The 21,086-nt window shown below is 38.5% G+C and overlaps 1 protein-coding gene across 1 annotated transcript in view; it reads right to left on the bottom strand.

The window, feature by feature from the left end:
• The window catches only part of LOC131370091 (antigen WC1.1-like), a 251,918-nt gene that overhangs the window by 198,940 nt on the left and 31,892 nt on the right, over positions 1-21,086 (bottom strand). The window lies entirely within an intron of this gene.

Consider the following 21,086-nt stretch of genomic DNA (forward strand, 5'->3'; position numbering starts at 1 on the left):
AAGCAGTATAAATTAAACACACACACTGTGAATAAGTTTGTTTATTGGTTTGTGTGTAGTGACGTTTTTTACATGTGTACGATGTCATTTTGCATTGTGTCATCAAATACACAGTGTAGAAACTGCCACTTTACTAAACTTTAAATATCTTTAAATATCTGTGTTTTGGTGTAGAGGATGAAGCTGAGAATTATGATGACGCCATTACAGCTGATCAGAAGTCAGTTATACTGACAGGTATGATAATAATGGGACAGTATTGCATCCACAAGCATCCAAATGATCATTAATGACATTAATGTGGATTTAATAGCTTTTATCTCTACGTTCTGACAGAGGACGTGTCCGAGAACTATGATGATGCAGTTACCACTGAAACAAACCCAAACATCATCACAGGTCAGTTTATTCTGAAGATTCATGGAATTTATTCACCTTAAACATTTATACAATAAAATTCAAGCTTTGTGGTTTAATTACATCTTTGTACACACTGTTGAATTCTGCGTTCTGATTGGTCAGTAGGTGTTGATTAATTTTCTATTTTATTTTCTATAATATTAATGATCCAGTACCTGGTTTCTATAGCAACAGCTCATTCACAGGAAATTATAAATTATCAATAAAATCTGTTGTCATTGACATGGTGAAGTTTTCTGTAAGAAAATTATATTTCATTGTTTTTCAGATTAAAATCCTCTGCTTCATCACACCACCCTGTAACTCAGTATTTTACTATAACAGCAACACACACAGTGGTTTATTACTGATTCATTTATTTGTTCATTAGACAATCCAGAAGATTATGATGATGTCATCACTGAGGAACAGGATGTAGGAGAGACAGAAGGTGAGTGACTTCCTGTTTATTCTGTAATGTACATAAGTTCACAGGCAGCAGTGTAAAAGATTAGATTATATGTGATTATATTATATATGGTATATAATAAATATCAACTTTCAGATCAGTTTTTAGAACAAATATAATTAAACATGTGCATTTATTAAACAGTTTAGATAAGATCTACTGTAAATATTATCTATGATATATAACATAAACATCAGCTTACTGTTTTTATAACAAATCTCCATTCAGTCAGATTAAGAAAACTGATCTGATAAATGTCCTCTATTCTCTTCATTTATTGTTGAAATATCAGAGAAATCCTACATAGTGCATCATTTACTGTATTTTAAGGTGTTACAAAACAATTACTATTAATACAATATAAATGATATATTAAAGAAGTAAATGTGTTTATTTTACAGAATATGATGATGTGGAGGAGAAATCTCAGAAAGAAAGGGACCATGTGACTGAGACACACCCCCAAAGGCCTTTTCTCAGGAAATTACATTTCAACTTTTATAAACACAAAAAATGATTTTATTTTACTTCCAATAATTTCATTCATTCTGAACCATGTTCATTTTCTCACCTTGTTATTAGCAAATAGATTAGGGAGAGTTAAATCACCTCCATTATTACTGAACCAAATGTTTCCAGCTTTCCTTTTACAACACATTTAGTGCTATAAGTCATAGTGAGCTTAAATATCACTGACACACCACACCTCATTTATCTCACCAGTTTATTCCATCAAAATGGCCATAATGTTCATTTCAATCTTTTGGTGAAACATCTGATCTTATCATTCATGTCTAACTGAAACTTGGGAATCTGTTATTCAGTGTTTTTAGAAATGAGTTAATTACATTCCACTTGTTAGATGAAAACTTTATTACATATGTTAAAAATTATTACAATCCAGAAGTATGCAACTGTCTGAAATAGATAAAGATTTTTCATTCATTATGCTCAGGTAATGTTTTATATTTTAAGATCTAATTCAATATTCTATGTTTTCTATGTTGATTTTCTATATGGCTATATGGAATTAGAAAGTGTTGATTAATTTTTCACAACAACACGGCTCTGATAATAGTTAAAATCTTATCATTCATGTCTAACTGAAACTTGTGATTCTGTTATTAAGTGTTTCAGAAATGAGCCAGAATAAAACTTATTACAAATATTAAAATGTTAATATATATATATATATATATATATATATATATATATATATATATATATATATATATATATATATATTCAATTCAATATATATATATCACACCTGAATTATAGTAAAATAATTTTTCTTTTAGTTATTTAATAGTTACGACTGCCACATAAATGATTCTAATAAATGATTCATTTGAATATTTTATTTTTCCTACAGTTCTTCCTACAGTCCTGCTCATTATGTAAGCCCATAATAAACTGATTTAAAACATGTTATATAACAAAGAATATTGTATAATCATTTTTGTTGACATTACTAATAGATGTTTATTTAACATTTATAGAAAGAGTCTCGAGTTTCAGTTCTTTGTAACAGTTATTTATTATTATTTCAGCAGCTGCAGTTAAAGTAATCCTGAAAGTCGGGGTGTTGCAGCCCCATCAGCAGCCTTACTTCCTGCCTCCTTGTATAGAATGAGAAATGGACAAGGAATTTAAATATTTTGTCTAAATAAACAATATGCCAGCAAATGCAACCTTTTTATCCATAGTAAGTAAATATTGTGCCTTATTCTGAGCGCTGTATTCACCTTTTTCACTATTTTATTACATATTGTTTACTTAAACAATTGATTAAATAAAAGTGCTTTTATAATATAATGTGATTATGTGGTTTGTGGCTCTTGTAGTGATAAATCTGTGGTCAGTGTCAGGCAATAAAAATAAATAAATATTTATATATTTATACTCTATACTCTATACACTTCCTGAAACTTCAGGAATCAGGCAGACATAAAACTATTCAGGAGTTGTGTTTGTATTTTTCATAACCTATATAATTACTAATATTTGTAACTTTGCAATATTAACAGTTTGATCTTAATAATAATAATAATAATAATAATAATAATAATAATAATAATAATAATAATACAGCAGCATCCTAACAGCACCCTCAGCAGGTCAGATTAAAAAAAAACATTTCATGAAATAGAAATCTCAGTTTGGAAATACTTTACTGCCATCTAGTGGATGCAAAATTTAAATGTTCTCAATAAAAATTATTATTGAATACTAACTTAAAATGATTAATGTTCATAATACTAAAATCCCGAGTAAATGTGTGTACCTAAAAAAAATTTATAATTATAAGGTAAATGTTTCAAATTCTTTAATATAGTCACAATTTTTTCGAACATTACTTAAAATGATTAATAAATAAATTTATGCTCATGAGAAGAGCTTTGTACACTTGGTGCCTTCTTGTTTGGTATTTTGTTTTAATTTAATTTTTCTTTTCTTTCTTATTATTAGGTGTTTTTGTTTTGATTGTCTAACATATTCACCTTGGTTTATCTATCATAACACAGCTTTTAAATGATTCTCCTGTACATATCTTTTGTTTCTGATTATATTGTTCTTGTTGTTGATTATTATTTATTCGTTTGTTTTGTTCACTTTTGTATTATTGTGGGCAGAGTATTGATGCTTCATAGCTGTACACCTCCATGCTGAGGCTATGGATTTTGATGAGGGGCTGGTCAAAGAAGATCTGTTCGTTCTTTTGTCTGCGCAAGTTCATAATACTGATGTGTACAGAGGTATTAGCGAGCTGCAGAATGTTCACCCCGATGGACTGTTTATAATCGCCGGAGATTTCAATCATGCAAATCTCAGAACAGTGTTCCCTAAATTCCATCAGTATGTGGACTTTGCTACGAGAGGGACGAACACGCTGGATGTTGTTTACACAAATATTCCCAGCGCGTATCGTGTGGAGCCCCGCCCCCACTTCAGCTACTCAGACCACATCTCTGTTATGTATACAGACCACTCGTCAGACCGCTCTAAACCGGTTCTGAAACAGGTTAAAACCTGGCCAGCAGGAGCCATCTCTGCTCTTCAGGACTGTTTTGAGTGCACTGACTGGGACATGTTTAGGGAGGCTGCAACCAACTGCGACTCTATTGACTTGGAGGAATACATGGCATCAGTGACCGCAAGTGCATCGAAGACGTGACCGTCTCCAAGACCATCACCACACGCTCCAACCAGATGGCGTGGATGACTGCAAAAGTGTGTGCTCTCCTGAAGTCAAGAGACTCCGACTTCGGATCAGGGGACAGGGCGGCCTTAAAAACAGCGAGGGCCAAACTGTCCCGATCGATCAGAGAGGCGAAGCGTTCACACGCCCAGAGAATCCACGGCCACTTCCAGAACAGCAGAGACTCCCGGCGCATGTGGCAGGGCATCCAGGTGATCACCAACTACAGAACAACTCCACCTGCCTGTGACAGTGATGCCTCCCTTCCAGATGCTCTGAACAACTTCTACGTTCAGTTTGAGGCACAGAACAACAGCGAGGAAGACCATCCCTCCTCCTAATGACCAGGTGCTCTGACTCACCACGGCTGATGTGAAGAGAACTCTATGCAGAGTTAACCCACAGAAGTCTGCTGGACAAGACAACATTCCTGGCAGAGTTCTCAGGGAGTGTGCAGAGCAGCTAGCACATGCCTCAAGACAACGACCATCGTCCCTGTGCCTAAGAAGTCTACTGTTTCCTGCCTCAATGATTATCATCCCATCGAACTTGCACCAATCGTGATGAAATGCTTCAACTTTATATACTGGGTTAAGATTTTGTATAAAAGCCCTACAGCTCAGGTATTAACTAATAATGCTTTGTCTGGCCCCTTTATTCTTCAAAGAGAGACAAGGCAAAGTTTCCCTCTTTCTCCTTTTTTATTTGTGATGACCGTAGAGCCCCTTGCTCAGTGCATTCGTTCTGATTCTTCTATTCATGGCTTCAACACTTTAAATACAGTCAATAAAATATCTTTATATGCAGATGATATCCTGCTACATATTACTAAACTCCATGTGAGTTTGCCAGTTATTGTGAATACTATTAATGCCTTTGGTAAGTTTCCAGGGTTTAAAGTTAATTTAAATAAAAGTGAGCTAATGCCCATTGGACTAAAAGACTGGTCGTTGATCCAGTCAAATACATTTAAAGTTTTAAAGGAAAAATTTATTTATCTGACCTGTCCAGGGTGTATCCCTGCCTTTCGCCCTATGTGCGATGGGATAGGCTCGAGCAGACCCCCTTGACCCTAATTAGGAATAAACGGGTATAGACAATGAATGAATGAATTTATATCTCGGAATTGTAGTTACCAATAAATACTCTTTGTTCTTAACGGCCAACTTTACACGTGAGTGTGATTGGCTGTCTCTCTCTCTCTCTCTGTCTGTCTCTCTGTAGGGGGCTGAGTGAGGAGATACACTTCTCTCAGTCTCTCTGGGTGAGTGGAGGTGAACACATCGTGTACAGTGAGGAGGGAGATGGAAATCTGTCTGACTTTTATTCTTCTCTCATCCACACTCACACTCACAGCAGCTGGTAAGTTCACACTGATTATTCACACCAAAACATCACACACTTCTCACTTTAACAGTAGGGACGAGTTTTAATCAGGAAATGTCAGAAATTTTCCTGGACTGATTGTAACTTTATAAACAGTGAAAGTGTTTATAAAGATCTTGGTGTGATTATTGACTCAGGTCTTTGGTTTGAAGCTCATGTAGATAATATCACTCGGATAGCCTTCTTTTATCTCAGAAATATCACTAAGATAAGAAATATGATGTCACTTCATGATGCAGAAAAACTAGTTCATGCTTTTGTTACCTCTAGGTTGGATTATTGTAATGCCTTACTGTCTGGATGTTCCAGTAGGAGCAGAAACAAGCTCCAGTTAGTCCAGAATGCAGCAGCTAGAGTCCTAACCAGAACCAGAAGATATGAACACATCACTCCTATTTTAGCCACACTACATTGGCTGCCAGTCAAATTTCGCATTGATTATAAAATTCTGTTACTAACCTATAAAGCACTAAATGGTCTCGCACCACAGTACCTGAGTTATATTTTAGTCTTTAATGATCCGCCACGCCTACTGCGATCAAAGGGTGCTGGTTACTTGGTAGTACCTCAAGTAGCAAAGGCTACAGCAGGGGGCAGAGCTTTTTCTTTCAAAGCCCCACAGTTATGGAACAGCCTTCCAATTAGTGTTGGGGATTCAGACACAGTCTCAATGTTTAAGTCTAGGCTGAAGACACATTTGTTTAGTCGAGCTTTTAATGTATAGTTTTCTTAGGTAAAGGAGCAGATCTGGAAGGTTCATGGTCATAGAGTGTTTGGTGTACTGGGATGTTTGGATGATGTTGCCTTACCACTCTCACAAGTCGCCCAGGTTTGCTGATTGTGAAGTGGTTGGACGCTTTATGTCCCGGGAAGCCTTCATGTCTGTCACCTTCTGGCTCTCCCTTTTAGTTATGCTGTCATAGCTAGTCTTGCCGGAGTCCCTGCCTGCACTTTACACATAATCTACATTGTCTTTAAACATCACATGATCAGAATCATACTTAATGTCTTTCTCTTTCTCTCTCTGTCTTTCTCTGTCGAGTTATACACCCCACTCCTGAGCTCCCAGTGATTGCCAGTTTCCATTGTGACCACTGCCCTACCCCTGGTCGGAGTCTCACCGCTTGGTGGTGCCCACTGATGCTGTGGATGGATCTGTGTGGAGCAGGAGACAGCCATGGACAGAGACACTTGGGGACACCATCACAGATCCATCATTTCATCTGTCAGTTTGTGACAGCAAGGAATTCCTCATGGGCCATTGATTGCTGTTGTAGAAAGGACATTAATCAGTTACAGTTACATTATTTACTGTCCAGTGTCACCCAAATGAGGATGGGTTCCCTTCTGAGCCTGGTTCCTCTCAAGGTTTCTTCCTCATATCGTCCCAGGAGTTTTTCCTTGACACCATCACTACAGGCTTCTCATTAGGGATAAAATAAATTAAGTTTAATGATTAAATTTAATAATTTATTTTTATTTCTAGTTATTTAGTTATTTTTTATTTTCATTTTTTCCCTCTCCTTTCTCCATTTATCTTCTTTTTGTAAAGATGCTTTGAGACAATGTTCATTGTAATAGGTGCTATACAAAATAAATTGAATTGAAGTAGACGCAGTTGTTAACTGATGACATAAACCGACTTCACATTAAACCATGAGGTCAGAATGTGATGGAGCTGTTTGTACAGAGTCTCTGCTTTTATTTCATTTAGTTGATCAAGGAAGAGTCGACTCCACCAGAGGACTACGATGATGCCGTCACTGCTGGACCGATCCCTGATCACGTGGATGGTGTGGTTCTGTTTTGGGATTTGTTTAGAAAGCAGTATAAATTAAACACACACACTGTGAATAAGTTTGTTTATTGGTTTGTGTGTAGTGACGTTTTTTACATGTGTACGATGTCATTTTGCATTGTGTCATCAAATACACAGTGTAGAAACTGCCCCTTCACTAAACTTTAAATATCTTTAAATATCTGTGTTTTGGTGTAGAGGATGAAGCTGAGAATTATGATGACGCCATTACAGCTGATCAGAAGTCAGTTATACTGACAGGTATGATAATAATGGGACAGTATTGCATCCACAAGCATCCAAATGATCATTAATGACATTAATGTGGATTTAATAGCTTTTATCTCTACGTTCTGACAGAGGACGTGTCCGAGAACTATGATGATGCAGTTACCACTGAAACAAACCCAAACATCATCACAGGTCAGTTTTTTAATGTATAAATGTTTACCTTAATTACATCTTTGTACACACTGTTGAATTCTGCATTCTGATTGGTCAATAAGTGTTAATTAATTTTCTGGTACAGCTCTGACAGTACTGCAGATGTAAATAACAGGTTTATATTAATGATCCAATACATAATGGTTCCTATAGTAATATCACATTCACAGGATCTTAAATTGTGGATTAATTCATTTTTAAAAATCTGTTTTTGACATGGTGAAGTTTTCTGTAAGAAAGTTATTTTCATTGTCTTCAGATAAAAAAACAAAGCTCTTGTAGTTCATTCATCTGCAGGGGGAGCACAGACACACACAAACAACAGGGTTGGGTCAAAAACAGTGGAAGCAAATTTATTACTTTTAGGACTTTTAAAGGAGAGAAGTGCACAGGGTAATTAGGGAGATGAAGAAGAGTTAATGGAGGCAGTGGAAGGGCCAGAAAAAGAGACAGAGAGAGAGAAGAAAAAGAAAAAAAAGGATAGCGAAGAAGACTTCGTGAACTTGTGAAGTAGAATTGGAGGTGGTGTTCAGGAGGTTAGCTGGCAGAGGGTTGGCAGTCCTGGCGTTGTGGTGAGGAGCATGGACAATGAGTGTTTCTCAGTGATTCAGCCAGGGGAGGTAATCTGGGTGTGTGCAGTGTTGTCCTTGCTTACAGGCTACCTGAACACGGGCTATTAGTTCTGGCTGCATGAGCCACCTCTGTGCGCTCTCTGTCTCATCTGGCTGGCTACCCTTCACTCAGAGGGTGAGTGAAGCCAGCAGAGCCTCTGATTGGCCCGCTGGTGCTGCTCCAAATCCACCCTTTTCCCATGCTAAACAGCACTGTCCACGGTTCTAAGGTAGTGCTGATTGATGCTGGTCCTGGTGCTGAAGTAGCCATAACTGGTGCTGTCCGTGGTGCTGAAGTAGCCATAACTGGTGCTGTCTGTGGTGCTGAAGTAGCATTTTCTCTTCAGAACTCTCAAGGGAGTTGTGTGAGGAGCTCCAGCCTTAGGAGGAGGGATGGTCTTCCTTGCTGTTACGTTGTTCTGTGCCTCAAACCGAGCGTGGAAGTCATTCAGCACGTCTGGAAGGGAGGGGTCACTGTCACAGGCAGGTGATGTTGTCCTGTAGTTGGTGATCGCCTGAATGCCCTGCCACATGCGCCAGGAGTCACCGCTGTCCTGGAAGTGGCCGTGGATTCTCTGGGCATGTGTGCACTTCGCCTCTCTGATGGCTCGGGACAGTTTGGCCCTTGCTGTTTTTAAGGCCGCCTTGTCCCCTGCTCTGAAGGTGGAGTCTCTCGACTTCAGGAGAGCATGCACTTTTGCAGTCATCCACAGCTTCTGGTTGGAGCATGTGGTGATGGTCTTGGAGACAGTCATGTCATTGATGCACATGCCGATGTAGCCAGTCACTTATGCCGTGTACTCCTCCAAGTCGAAAACATAATTTATTGTGAGTAAAAATCAACGTAACTAACATATATCTGTGTGTCTGTCTGTGTGTGTGTGTGTGTGTGTGTGTGTGTGAGAACGAGAGAGAGAGAGAGAGAGAGAGAGAGAGAGAGTCTTTTCATAAACATTAGTTTAAATAAAATCTCTCTCTCTCTCAGACAGTGTGAGGTTGGTGAATGGTGGAAGTCGCTGTTCTGGGAGAGTGGAGGTTCTTCAGGATGGTCAGTGGGGAACAGTGTGTGGTCGTAACTGGGATGAGGTCGATGCTGCAGTGGTGTGTAGAGAGCTGCGCTGTGGGGAGGCTGTAAACGCACCACAATATGGTCACTTTGGACCAGGATCAGGACCAATCTGGATGGTTGATGTGAACTGTAGAGGATCAGAGTCGACACTGAAGGACTGTGGGTCATGGGGGAGAGGGGAGAGTTACTGTAATCATGGTCATGATGCTGGAGTCACCTGCTCAGGTAAACTTCTGTATTTAAAACAAACACTGGGATTAGTTAGGTTATTTGTTAATTATTATGACTGAATTAATGGATTTAAATTATACAAATAAATAAACTTTATTAAAGTTTTGATTTTATTTAAACATTTTGGAACAATATTTTATAACATTTAAATGATTTCTTGATATTCTATCTTGTTGAAAATTTACACAATATTTACACAATTAAATAAAACACAGGTCAGACTTTGAGACTCACTGCTGGTCCTCACCGGTGCTCTGGGAGAGTGGAGGTGTTTCATGGAGGTTCCTGGTCCACAGTGTGTGATGCTGACTTTGACCAGCAGGATGCAGAGGTTGTGTGTCGAGAGCTGGACTGTGGGATTCCTGTGGAGGTTCTGGGATCAGCTGCTTTTGGACGAGGGGAGGGTCAGGTGTGGACAGAGGAGCTTCAGTGTAGAGGAACTGAATCTGACATTACCTTCTGTCTAACATCATCTTCACTCAAACACTCACACTGTTCCCATGACAACGATGTGGGATTAATATGTTCTGGTTAAGTATCATGATGTAACTTCTGTTTAAATAGAGACCACATAGCTGTCCATCAAACTTTAAGGTGCCTGTGTTAATGTTCCTCTTTCACTGAGCTCTCGGCTGTTTGTTCAGGTCACACAGAGGCGCGGCTGGTGAACGGACCGGACTCCTGTTCTGGTCGAGTGGAGCTCCAGTACCTCTTGCCTTGGACTTCATCCTACAATTCATTCAGAACTCTCTCTCTCTCTCTCTGTATCTCTGCCCCCCCTCCCCCCCCTTTGTGTCTCTCTCTCTCTCTCTCTCTCTCTCCCACTCACTGTACCTTTCATAAGAATTCTTTACTTCCTGAAGGAGGACCCTCTCTAATGAGGAAAGACTTTCTCATATTGGTTCATATAAGGTGTTCCCTCAGTAGTTCTTTGGGTACGTAGGGATTTTTACTTCCTGTAAGGGTTCTCCTTGGTTAAACACTCTCTTGTAGGGTTCTACACAGAACCTCTAAGGTGAATTCTCACAGCAACAAGCCAATAAATCTAATAATTCTACATCTATTCTCAGATCACAAGACCCTTCAGCGGATAGTGAGGACCCCACACACCCCTCACACATACTCTTACACACCCCACACACCCCTCACACACACTCTTACACACCCCACACACCCCTCACACACACTCTTACACACCACACACACCCCTCACACACACTCTTACACACCACACACACCCCTCACACACACTCTTACACACCCCACACACCCCTCACACACACTCTTACACACCACACACACCCCTCACACACACTCTTACACACCCCACACACCCCTCACACACACTCTTACACACCCTACACACCCCTCACACACACTCTTACACACCCCACACACCCCTCACACACACTCTTACACACCACACACACCCCTCACACACACTCTTACACACCCCACACACCCCTCACACACACTCTTACACACCCCTCACACACCCCTCACACACACTCTTACACACACACACACACTCGAACACCCCCCCCCCACACACCCCTGGCAGACACTCTTACACACCCCACACACCCCTCACACACAATCTTACACACCCCTCACACACACTCGAACACCCCCCCACACACCCCTCACACACACTCTTACACACCCTACACACCCCTCACACACACTCTTACACACCCTACACACCCCTCACACACACTCTTACACACCCCACACACCCCTCACACACACTCTTACACACCCCACACACCCCTCACACACACTCTTACACACCACACACACCCCTCACACACACTCTTACACACCCCACACACCCCTCACACACACTCTTACACACCCCACACACCCCTCACACACACTCTTACACACCCCACACACCCCTCACACACACTCTTACACACCCCACACACCCCTCACACACACTCGAACACCCCCCCCCCCCACACACACCCCTCACACACACTCTTACACACCCCACACACCCCTCACACACAATCTTACACACCCCTCACACACACTCTTACACACCCCACACACCCCTCACACACACTCTTCACCCTCTTGTCATCTGGAAAGAGGTACCGAAGCATTTGGACCCTCACAACCAGACTGTGTAACAGTTTCTTTCCTCAAGCCATCACACAAAGAGTGTCACTGAGTGTTAATGTCTATGCTGTTGTCTAAATATTATTTCTCTTTATATATATTATTTTTTATTTTTTTTACAAGCTAACAGACTTTCATATCTTTCAGCTTTTACACCTTCAAAACTCTGAATGTTCTCTAAAGGCCAGTTATCTAAAACTAATCTCTTTGTTTACTTTTCTTTTTTATTTATTTGTTTCTTTATTTTATTTTATTTATTTATTTATTTATTTATTTTTTACCTTTTATTTATTTAACCTTTTTGTAACAGTTTTAAAATGTATAATCTATATTTACTGTATAAATTTTATTTATTAGTGTTTACTTTACCCTCAGTGTGTTTGTGTGTTTAATGATGAAGAGGTCAGTAGCGTAGAGTAATCGTCCAAACACCGTTAGTCACTGTGTAATGAATGACATTTCAGCACACACACACACACACACACACACACACACACACACACGCACACACACACACACACACACACACGTTTCCTCCATCTGCTCTGATGTATCATTCAGTAAACTATAAACAGTGTGTGGACTCGGCAGTACGACGCTCACAGTGAAACAGAGACACTGAGTGAAGGAACAATACAGTATTGTGTATATAGGATACACAGCAGTATCCTAACAGCGCCCTCAGCAGGTCAGTTGAGAGAAAACATTTCACAGAAACAGAAATCTCAGATTGGAAATGCTTTACTGCCATCTTGTGGCAGAAATTTTAATGTTCTTAATAAAAAATTATAATTTAATGGTTATTTAAAATGATTAATGTTTATTATCCTGAAACTCAGAGTCAGTGTCAGTGTACCTAAAATACATTTCTAATTGGAAATTAAATGGTAAAAATTCTTGAATATAGTCAATATTCAGCTCCTGCTGCTGCTCCAGATGGCTGCCTGTCAGAGTTGTTCTGAACTGTTCTGTCTTTTACTTTTTATTTCTTTTCTGTACTTTCTTTCTTTTCTTTTTCTACAGTGTTTTCTGTAAACAGTGCAGCATGGTGCAGCAGTGCAGATTTTTTAGCCTATTATTCTTTGTTATCATTGCTTTTGATGCACTTTTATCATGACGGATTCCTGTCCTACCGAGGATGGGTCAGGGCTCCACTGTTTACACCAGGGTTCAGCTGATGAGCCTTCCTGACCCCCTATTATTTCCCCATAGAGATTTCCTGTATCATTATCATCCTGAGAAACCCCTGAAACAAATCATCATCACAGCTCAGTTTTTTTATATTGTATAAATGTTTACTTTAAACATTAATACAATAAAATTCAAGTCTCATGGCTTAATTACCTCTTTGTACACACTGTTGAATTTTGCATTCTCATTGGTCAATTTTCTATAACAGCAGCTTTGACAGTACTGCAGATGTAAATAACAGGTTTATATGAATGATCCAGGACATTGTGGTTATTATAATAACAACACATTCACAAGATCCTGAATTGTGAAATAATTTATTTTTAAAAATCTGTGTTTTTTGACATTGTAAAGATTCCTGTTAGAAAGTTTCATTGTTTTCAGATTAAAAAAACATTTCTTGTAGTGCATTTGTCTGCAGGGGAGCACAGACACACAAACAAAAAACAGGGTGAACAAATGTGTTACTTTTAGGAATTTTCACAGGGGAATTAGGATGATGAGGAAGAGGTAAGGGAGGCAGTGGAAGGGCCAGAGAGAGAGAGAGAGAGAGAGAGAGAGAGAGAGAGAGAGAGAGAGAGAGACCTCTGGGTGTGTGCAGTGTTGTCCTGTCCAATAATCATGATGTCTAATCAGCATCTTGATATCCCACACCTGTGAGGTGGATGAATTATCTCAGCAAAGGAGAAGTGCTCACTAACACAGATTTAGACAGATTTGTGAACAATATTTGAGAGAAATGGGTCTTTTGTGTACATAGAAAAAGTCTTAGATCTTTGAGTTCAGCTCATGAAAAATGGGGGAAAAACAAGTGTTGCGTTTATAATTTTGTTCAGTGTAGATAATCAATAAATATTACTAAATATTAAATCTTAATTAATAATACTATTAAAGAATTAAATTAAAAATAAGTAAATAAATAATTAATAGAAATAAGAAATAAATATAACATGAATGATGCGTGCAATTATTTGAAAACAGTAGAATGTGATATGCAAATATGTTACATGTAGTAACAGTAAAGAATGTGTAAACAGAGTGGAATGTGATGTACCATATGTACAGGTGTGTTACATGTAGTAACAGTAAAGAATGTGTAAACAGAGTGGAATGTGATGTACCATATGTACAGGTGTGTTACATGTAGTAACAGTAAAGTGCAGAATGACAGACTGGAAGGTTGTGAGTTTGAGTCCCAGGATCATCAAGCTGCCACTGCTGGGCCCTTGAGCAAGGCCCTTAACCCTTAAATGTTCATTTGTATAAAATGAAATAGAAATGTAAGTCCTTTTGTATTAGGGTGTCTGCTAAATACCATGAATGTAAATGTAAGGTGTGTTACATGTAGTAAAGTGCAGTGTTCAGAATGTCAGTGTAGAAACTGAGTCTTTATAGACTCCTAATGGATCTGTGTGGCAGTCATCAGACTGTGGAAGTACTTTCCTGATGGCACAGGCTGAACAGACCGTTAACGGGGTGGATGGAGTCTTTAATGATTTCAACAGATCTGGTATTACATGGTTTATGCCAGATATATGGAACTGTCTTAAATATATAAACAGCTTTCTTTCAATATTCTCAGGGTTTTATAAAATATGGATTTCCTCCATGGCTCCTCATAATATATATAGAAGGAATAGGAAGATGTTTTACATTGTGAAAGCTACAAGCTGTGAACATGTGGCATGTGCTTTTAGATCACACCTGAATGATAGTAATGTAATTAGTAATAGTAATGTAAGTCTTGGTTAATTTTTCTTAATCAAGCACCATGGCTCTGATAATATTTACAACTGCACCATTAGGTTTAGATTAGTTTATATTTATGTCCTTGTTCTAAAACGTTATCTGTTAGAAAGTCTGCAGTAGGACCTGTTTTCTGTAGTAGACTTGTTTCCTGCACGACCTAATTTAGTGTAACACACAACAGAGCTGTACTACAGGTGTTCCATTATGCGTGTGTGTAGTGTTCTGTGTGATGCGTTCCTGTGTTGCACGTGACTGTACATTATCTGTACATATGTTTAATGCCTATTGTTTATGTTTTCCATGTTCCTAGACATATAATTTCAATCACCAGTTGTTTCTTTTCTCTGCCGCTATGAACCGCTAGCTAGCGTTAGCATTAGCCTCGGTGCGCGAGTAGCACTAGCTTGTTAATTCCAACTGTTTATTACAATCTAGCTACTTATTTTGATAATAGTTCATATTTTGTGGACACGTCTGTGGATGATATACTGTTCATATGCCACTTTAAACATTTGTTTACACTTTATTCATTGTTATATTGTTCTATTCCTTTCATTCCTTTAGACCATAAACACAGATCACTATATGATCAGACCTCCACAAAACCAAACCCCCTGTTATTCATGTGAACTGGAAGACTGTTCACTAAACCCGTCTTTGTGAAGAGCGCCTTCCTCCATTGCCTTGATTCTCTAACCGGAATCTCATCCATATTCGGTCCCCTCAACCAGTGTTATTATATTTGTAGTGAGGCTTCATGACATTATCTTTCCTACAGTAACATCTTTCACAGGGACTTGTATAGTGGAAGCTACTCATTATCTAAACCTAAAATAAAGTGATTTAAAACATGTGTCTATATAACAGAGAATAGTGTATAATCATGGAGGATGATGTTTTCTGATAGGAGATGTTTATTTAACATTTATGGAAAGAGTCTCTAGTGTGAGTTTTTTGTAACAGACATTATTTTATCAGCTGCAGTTAAAGTAATCCTGAAAGTCGGGGTGTTTCAGCTCCATCAGCAGCCCTACTTCCTGTCTCCTTGTATATAAAGGGTAATGACAAGAACTTTTTATCCAAATAAACAAAATGCAAGCAAATGCAACTTTTTCCTTTTCACAGTGAGTAAATATTGTGCCTTATGCCCAGCTTTATTCAGCTTTTTCATTATGTTTTTGTATTTGTTTTTAAATAAAAGTGCTTTTATAATGTAATGTGATGATGTGATTTGAGTGAGTTGTTCTTGTAGTGATGAATCTGTGGTCAGTGTCATTATAGAACTTCTCAGGCAGTAAAAATAAATAAATATTTATATACTGGTAAGAAGGTTGTGAGTTCAAATCCCAGCACCACCTTCAGCTCCACCCTAAACCCTGGACAACTCCCCTGTATAATATAATGATATGTAATTAATGAACAAATGCAAATACACACACACTCACACACACACACACTCACACACACACACACACACACACTCACACAAACACACACACACACACACACACACACACAGCTGTTCTCTTTTCCTCTCTGATGAACAGATTCTTAGACATACACACAGATATAAAGTGTTTATCTGGACACCCAGTTACTGCCATGGTTTATGTGGACTCACCCTTCCTAACATTCCATGAATGAAATTCCTGTCATAAGTGCACACACACACACACACACTCACACACACACAGACACACACACACACACACACACTCACACACACACACACTCACACACACAGACACAAGCAAGAACTAAGATGGCAGCTGATTTGCACTCTCTAAAACAAATTTTTCCCTTTATCTTTATATTATACTGTTTAGCACAAATGTGTGACCATATCAGACGTCAGGAAATTACCAACATCAGAACAGGCAGGAATAAAGGAATAAAAACTATTCAGGTGTTGTGTTTGTATTTTTAATAACCTCTTATAACCTTAATAATAATAATAATAATAATAATAATAATAATAATAATAATAATAATAATTCAGCAGCATCCTAACAGCGCCCTCAGCAGGTCAGTTGAGAGAAAACATTTCATGAAACACAAATCTCAGTTTGTAAATGCTTTACTGCCATCTAGTGGATGCATAAAAATTGAATAGTAATTTTAAATTCTTAATGTTTATAATCCTAAATCCCAGAGAAAATGTGTACATAAAATAAATATCAAACTTGAAGGTAAATGTTAAAAAACTCTTGAAATGTATTTATTTGTTTGTTTTGACCACTGTTATATTATTCTGGTTGAGTATTAATGCTTGAGAGCTGTACAGGTCTATGTTGGTGCCACAGATTTTGATGGGGGGCTGGTGGAAGAGGATTTGTTCTTTGTTCTGCACTAGTTCATGATACTGATGTGATGTTCGACACTGTGGCTTTGAAGCTTGTACTGAAAAAAATGAAACAGCTCACACTGAAACCCTGTACCTGAGCTTGTTTAATTTTCCCATAACCATGAGATCTGTGAGGTCAGAATCTTCATTTCCACACACAACAACTTGACTACTTCATGTTCTGGTTCAATAACAGTGTTTATCCCTTGCTCATGTTTCGAGTGTCATTCCCTTCACTAGTGAATAGAGACAGTGCTTTTGAATGATGGGTATAGAACCAGTAGAGGGGGTAAACACCGACCCAAGGGCTCAGCGTCCCTCGTCCTGTTTCTTTGTCAAGTTCAAAACAAATGAATGCAATCATGAGATTTATTAGGATCAGTGGATTAAAATATAAGATATAGGGATTAGGTGAGAAATATAGAATTAATTCTCTTCACACTCCATCACACCCTTACAAAAATAACCTACAGGAATCCTGCAGGAGTTTCATTTTTTCTGCAGGATATCTGCTGGTATCCTGTAGGAATGATGAAATCCTCACATTGACAATATATGCAGGAAATTCCTACAGGTTTTAGAACGGATCCTTCAGTACAACAGAAACATCCAGCACACAAGCACAAGTGAAAAATCCTGCAGGATTGCTGTGAACCTCAGGCAGAAAAAAATCCAAAAAGGAAAGTAGTTTTCTTTTTTTCCTTTTTTTCAGAAAAGAAATGCTTTAGAAAAGTAAAGAAATGTGAAGACTGTGATTTGATTAGTCTGTGTTTTACAGAATGACTTCACACATAAAAAGATGCTTGTTTTCTCCACCTACTGGTGTAACAGTTTAATTTACATTAAGCACAGGTATATGAATCTTTTTATAGAAAATATTTGATTCACTGAGATTCACGCGCTTCTTTGACGTCCTCCTTGCTTCACGTAGCCGATTCTAATGCACCTCAGTCAACTGTCACCAACCAAGTCCTACTTTTATGAAATGATTTTATTGTTAAAGTGCTCTAACTGTTCTGTTTTAAAACACTAAACTGCTGTGTCTCTGTAAAACTAAAACCTGCTGTCGAGGATACATTATAACTAAACCAGTACATAGGCCTACTGCCTGTCAAAACTTATTTTAAGAAAATAACTATATAAAATGAGCTTTATGTATTATGTTGTGTTTTGTATTTTCACTGCTTAAAATTGATGCCAGTGTACTTTTTTATTACCTCAGAAATTATTTTAATCAGCACCGGACGAGACCGTGAGAGCACGCTGGCTGGTGTTTAAGGTAACACTGTTGTCATGATGAAATGAATGATGGGACTATATTGAGTTTTGTACAACTCTGAATCTATCTATCTATCTATCTATCTATCTATCTATCTATCTATATGAGAAAAACATGGGTTCTGGTAGAACGAAGGGAGGAGCCTATGACATTGTCCTTAAAAAGGTCATACTAAAAAAAGTTTAAATCCTGGGGATGTTGTGGATGTGGCCTACGAGACCGAAAGTTCACCAGCCACAATTATAGACACTGAAGGTAAAAAGTACAGCAAACAACAAGATTCAGCCATGATAAAAGATATGTATTTCCTACTTGAGTATTTTTGTCCCTTAAGAGAAAAAAGAACCCCTCAGGAGGAGGATGTTCAGGTTAGAGGAGAGAAGAAGAAAACAGCCATCTGTGTCAAACGTAGAAAAAAGAGTTGAAAAGAAAAAGAAAATTTACACTCCAACTCAGTCCCCATCATCTAAATCACAAGCAGTAATGACACTGAGATGCCAATCTTGTGTTTAGGTCGAAACAACAGCATCAAATGGGACTGGATTAGAGGGGGTGACTGGGCTTTGACTAGCTAGCAGTCTGGTGACAATGGAATCCCCTATCTAGCTGCCTATTTCTCCAGTAAGATCTGGCAACTGCTGTGTAACATTATCAGTAGCATTGCTAGGAGTAGAAGTAGTTGGCCCAACAGGTTGATTTGCTGGGGTTTCAGATGATTGTGGACTAAAAACTAACACTCTAGGTTTACCAATAACATGCTCCCCTACCCCCAACAGCCCTCTAACACTCCCAAGGTATGGTGTCACCATTTCAGAATCTTTCCCAACCCCAGCCATAGTATAAGTTTACAAAAATAACGAAATAAACACAAAAAAAGAACTGACCTCAGAGAACGTCAGACAGGTAAAATGAGGTGAAAGCAACAGTATGGTGTAGAAAATCTGCAGAAAAGTCTCTTTCTTTAGAGTCACTTTTCCTGATGCAGCTACTTGAACGGTGGTGAAACCGATTCCTCAGCCTCCACATTCAGCACTCAGACGTCAGAAATCTGGAACAACTCCGGCGGTCGGCTGCGGCTGATCCAGTTGATCCGGGTCACGGCACCATTTTATGTAGCGGTTTTACTCTGGTTGTGTTTTTTTTCTCTTTAATGATGAAGCAATGTTGACAAGGAAGATCTTGATATCCTTTTTTTATTCTGCAGAAACACAGAACACATATAAATTTGTGCACATCACAACCGCCTCCCCCCCTTCACTCATACTTGCATTAGCAGAGCGAGAGACAACACATCCAACCTCGCTGGCGGCAAAAGTAAATCTAATGTGTAACAATATACACAGAGTAATTAGTACAAAACATTACACGACAAAAAAGAACAAAATAAAACAAAATATAGGTTAGACAATAAAATACATAATTATGTAGCATATAAATATACCATTAAATATGTATACAAATATATAATAAACAACATATGATAATAACAATAAATATATATATAAAGATATTATATTGTATTCATGAATATTATAGGATGGATATTTAGATGGAAAGTGTCAGACATCATATAATTACTTAATATAATTGCACAGCCAAAATCTAAATTAAAAACGTCAAATAAACATTCAATGTGTGGCTGCTTTTGCAGAATGCTCACTTTTTTATAGCAACAAACCCATATGCAGTTTAATACACATCTAACATTTACCAATATATATAATGAAATGAACATATAACATACCTGCAGAAACACAGAACACATATAAATTTGTGCACATCACAACCACCTCTCCCCTTCACTCTGCTCACGACATCAGAGCTTTACATTTAAACGTTTAATTAGCACATTAACTTGTTATTAAACTTTTAGAACTCTTACTGTACTCACATTAGCAGAGTGAGAGACAACACATCCAACCTCAATGGTGGCAAAAGTAAATCTAATGTGCCACTGTGCAGCACGAGGCATCATGTGTGTCGCTAATATGTGCTCTACCTGATACAAACTCTGCATACACGGTTCCTCATGGTATAACTATGTACATCTCGTCTTATAAGACAAAATACAATAAATATAAAACATACAAAAAAACAAAAAAAGTTTTTCAGAAGTTCAAATAAATTGCTTTGTAATTATTAACCCGGCTACACTTACACCCACTTTGAGGAGGCAGGTAAAACTGAGAGTCATGTTTTTTTTTACGTCTCCAGTGCTTTCAACACTATGTGACCTGCACTGCTCACTGTACCTGCCCTGTGAAAAACAACATGCCTGGTTCCTGTGCCCAAAAAAAAAACAACCAAGGAAACAAAGTGACTACACACCAGTGGCTCTGACCTCACATGTCATGAAGAGGTCATCAACTACCTCACAGGCTGACCACAGTATGTGAGGCTGCAGAACACCATCTCAGACATCATAGTGAGCAGCACAGGGGCCCCTCAGGGGACAGTCCTGTCTCCCTTTCTGTTCACACTCTACACACTAGACTTCAGACACTGATCACAGTCCTGCCATCTGCAGAAGTTCTCTGATGACTCTGCCATTGTAGGCTGTATTAGGAAAGGCCAGGAGGCTGAGTACAGGAGTGTGGTGGACAGCTTTGTGGAGTAGTGTGGACAAAATCATTTGCAACTTAATGTCTCAAAGACAAAAGAGCTAGTGGTGGATTATAGGAAGCAGAGGACTCACCCTAGCTCAATCAGCCTCATGGGCACTGAGGTGGACATTGTGGACAACTATAAGTATCTTGGTGTCTACATAGACAACAAGCTGGAATGGACCAA

The sequence above is a fragment of the Hemibagrus wyckioides genome, linkage group LG19, assembly GCF_019097595.1.
Source record: "Hemibagrus wyckioides isolate EC202008001 linkage group LG19, SWU_Hwy_1.0, whole genome shotgun sequence".
Classification (NCBI taxonomy): Eukaryota; Metazoa; Chordata; class Actinopteri; order Siluriformes; family Bagridae; genus Hemibagrus; species Hemibagrus wyckioides.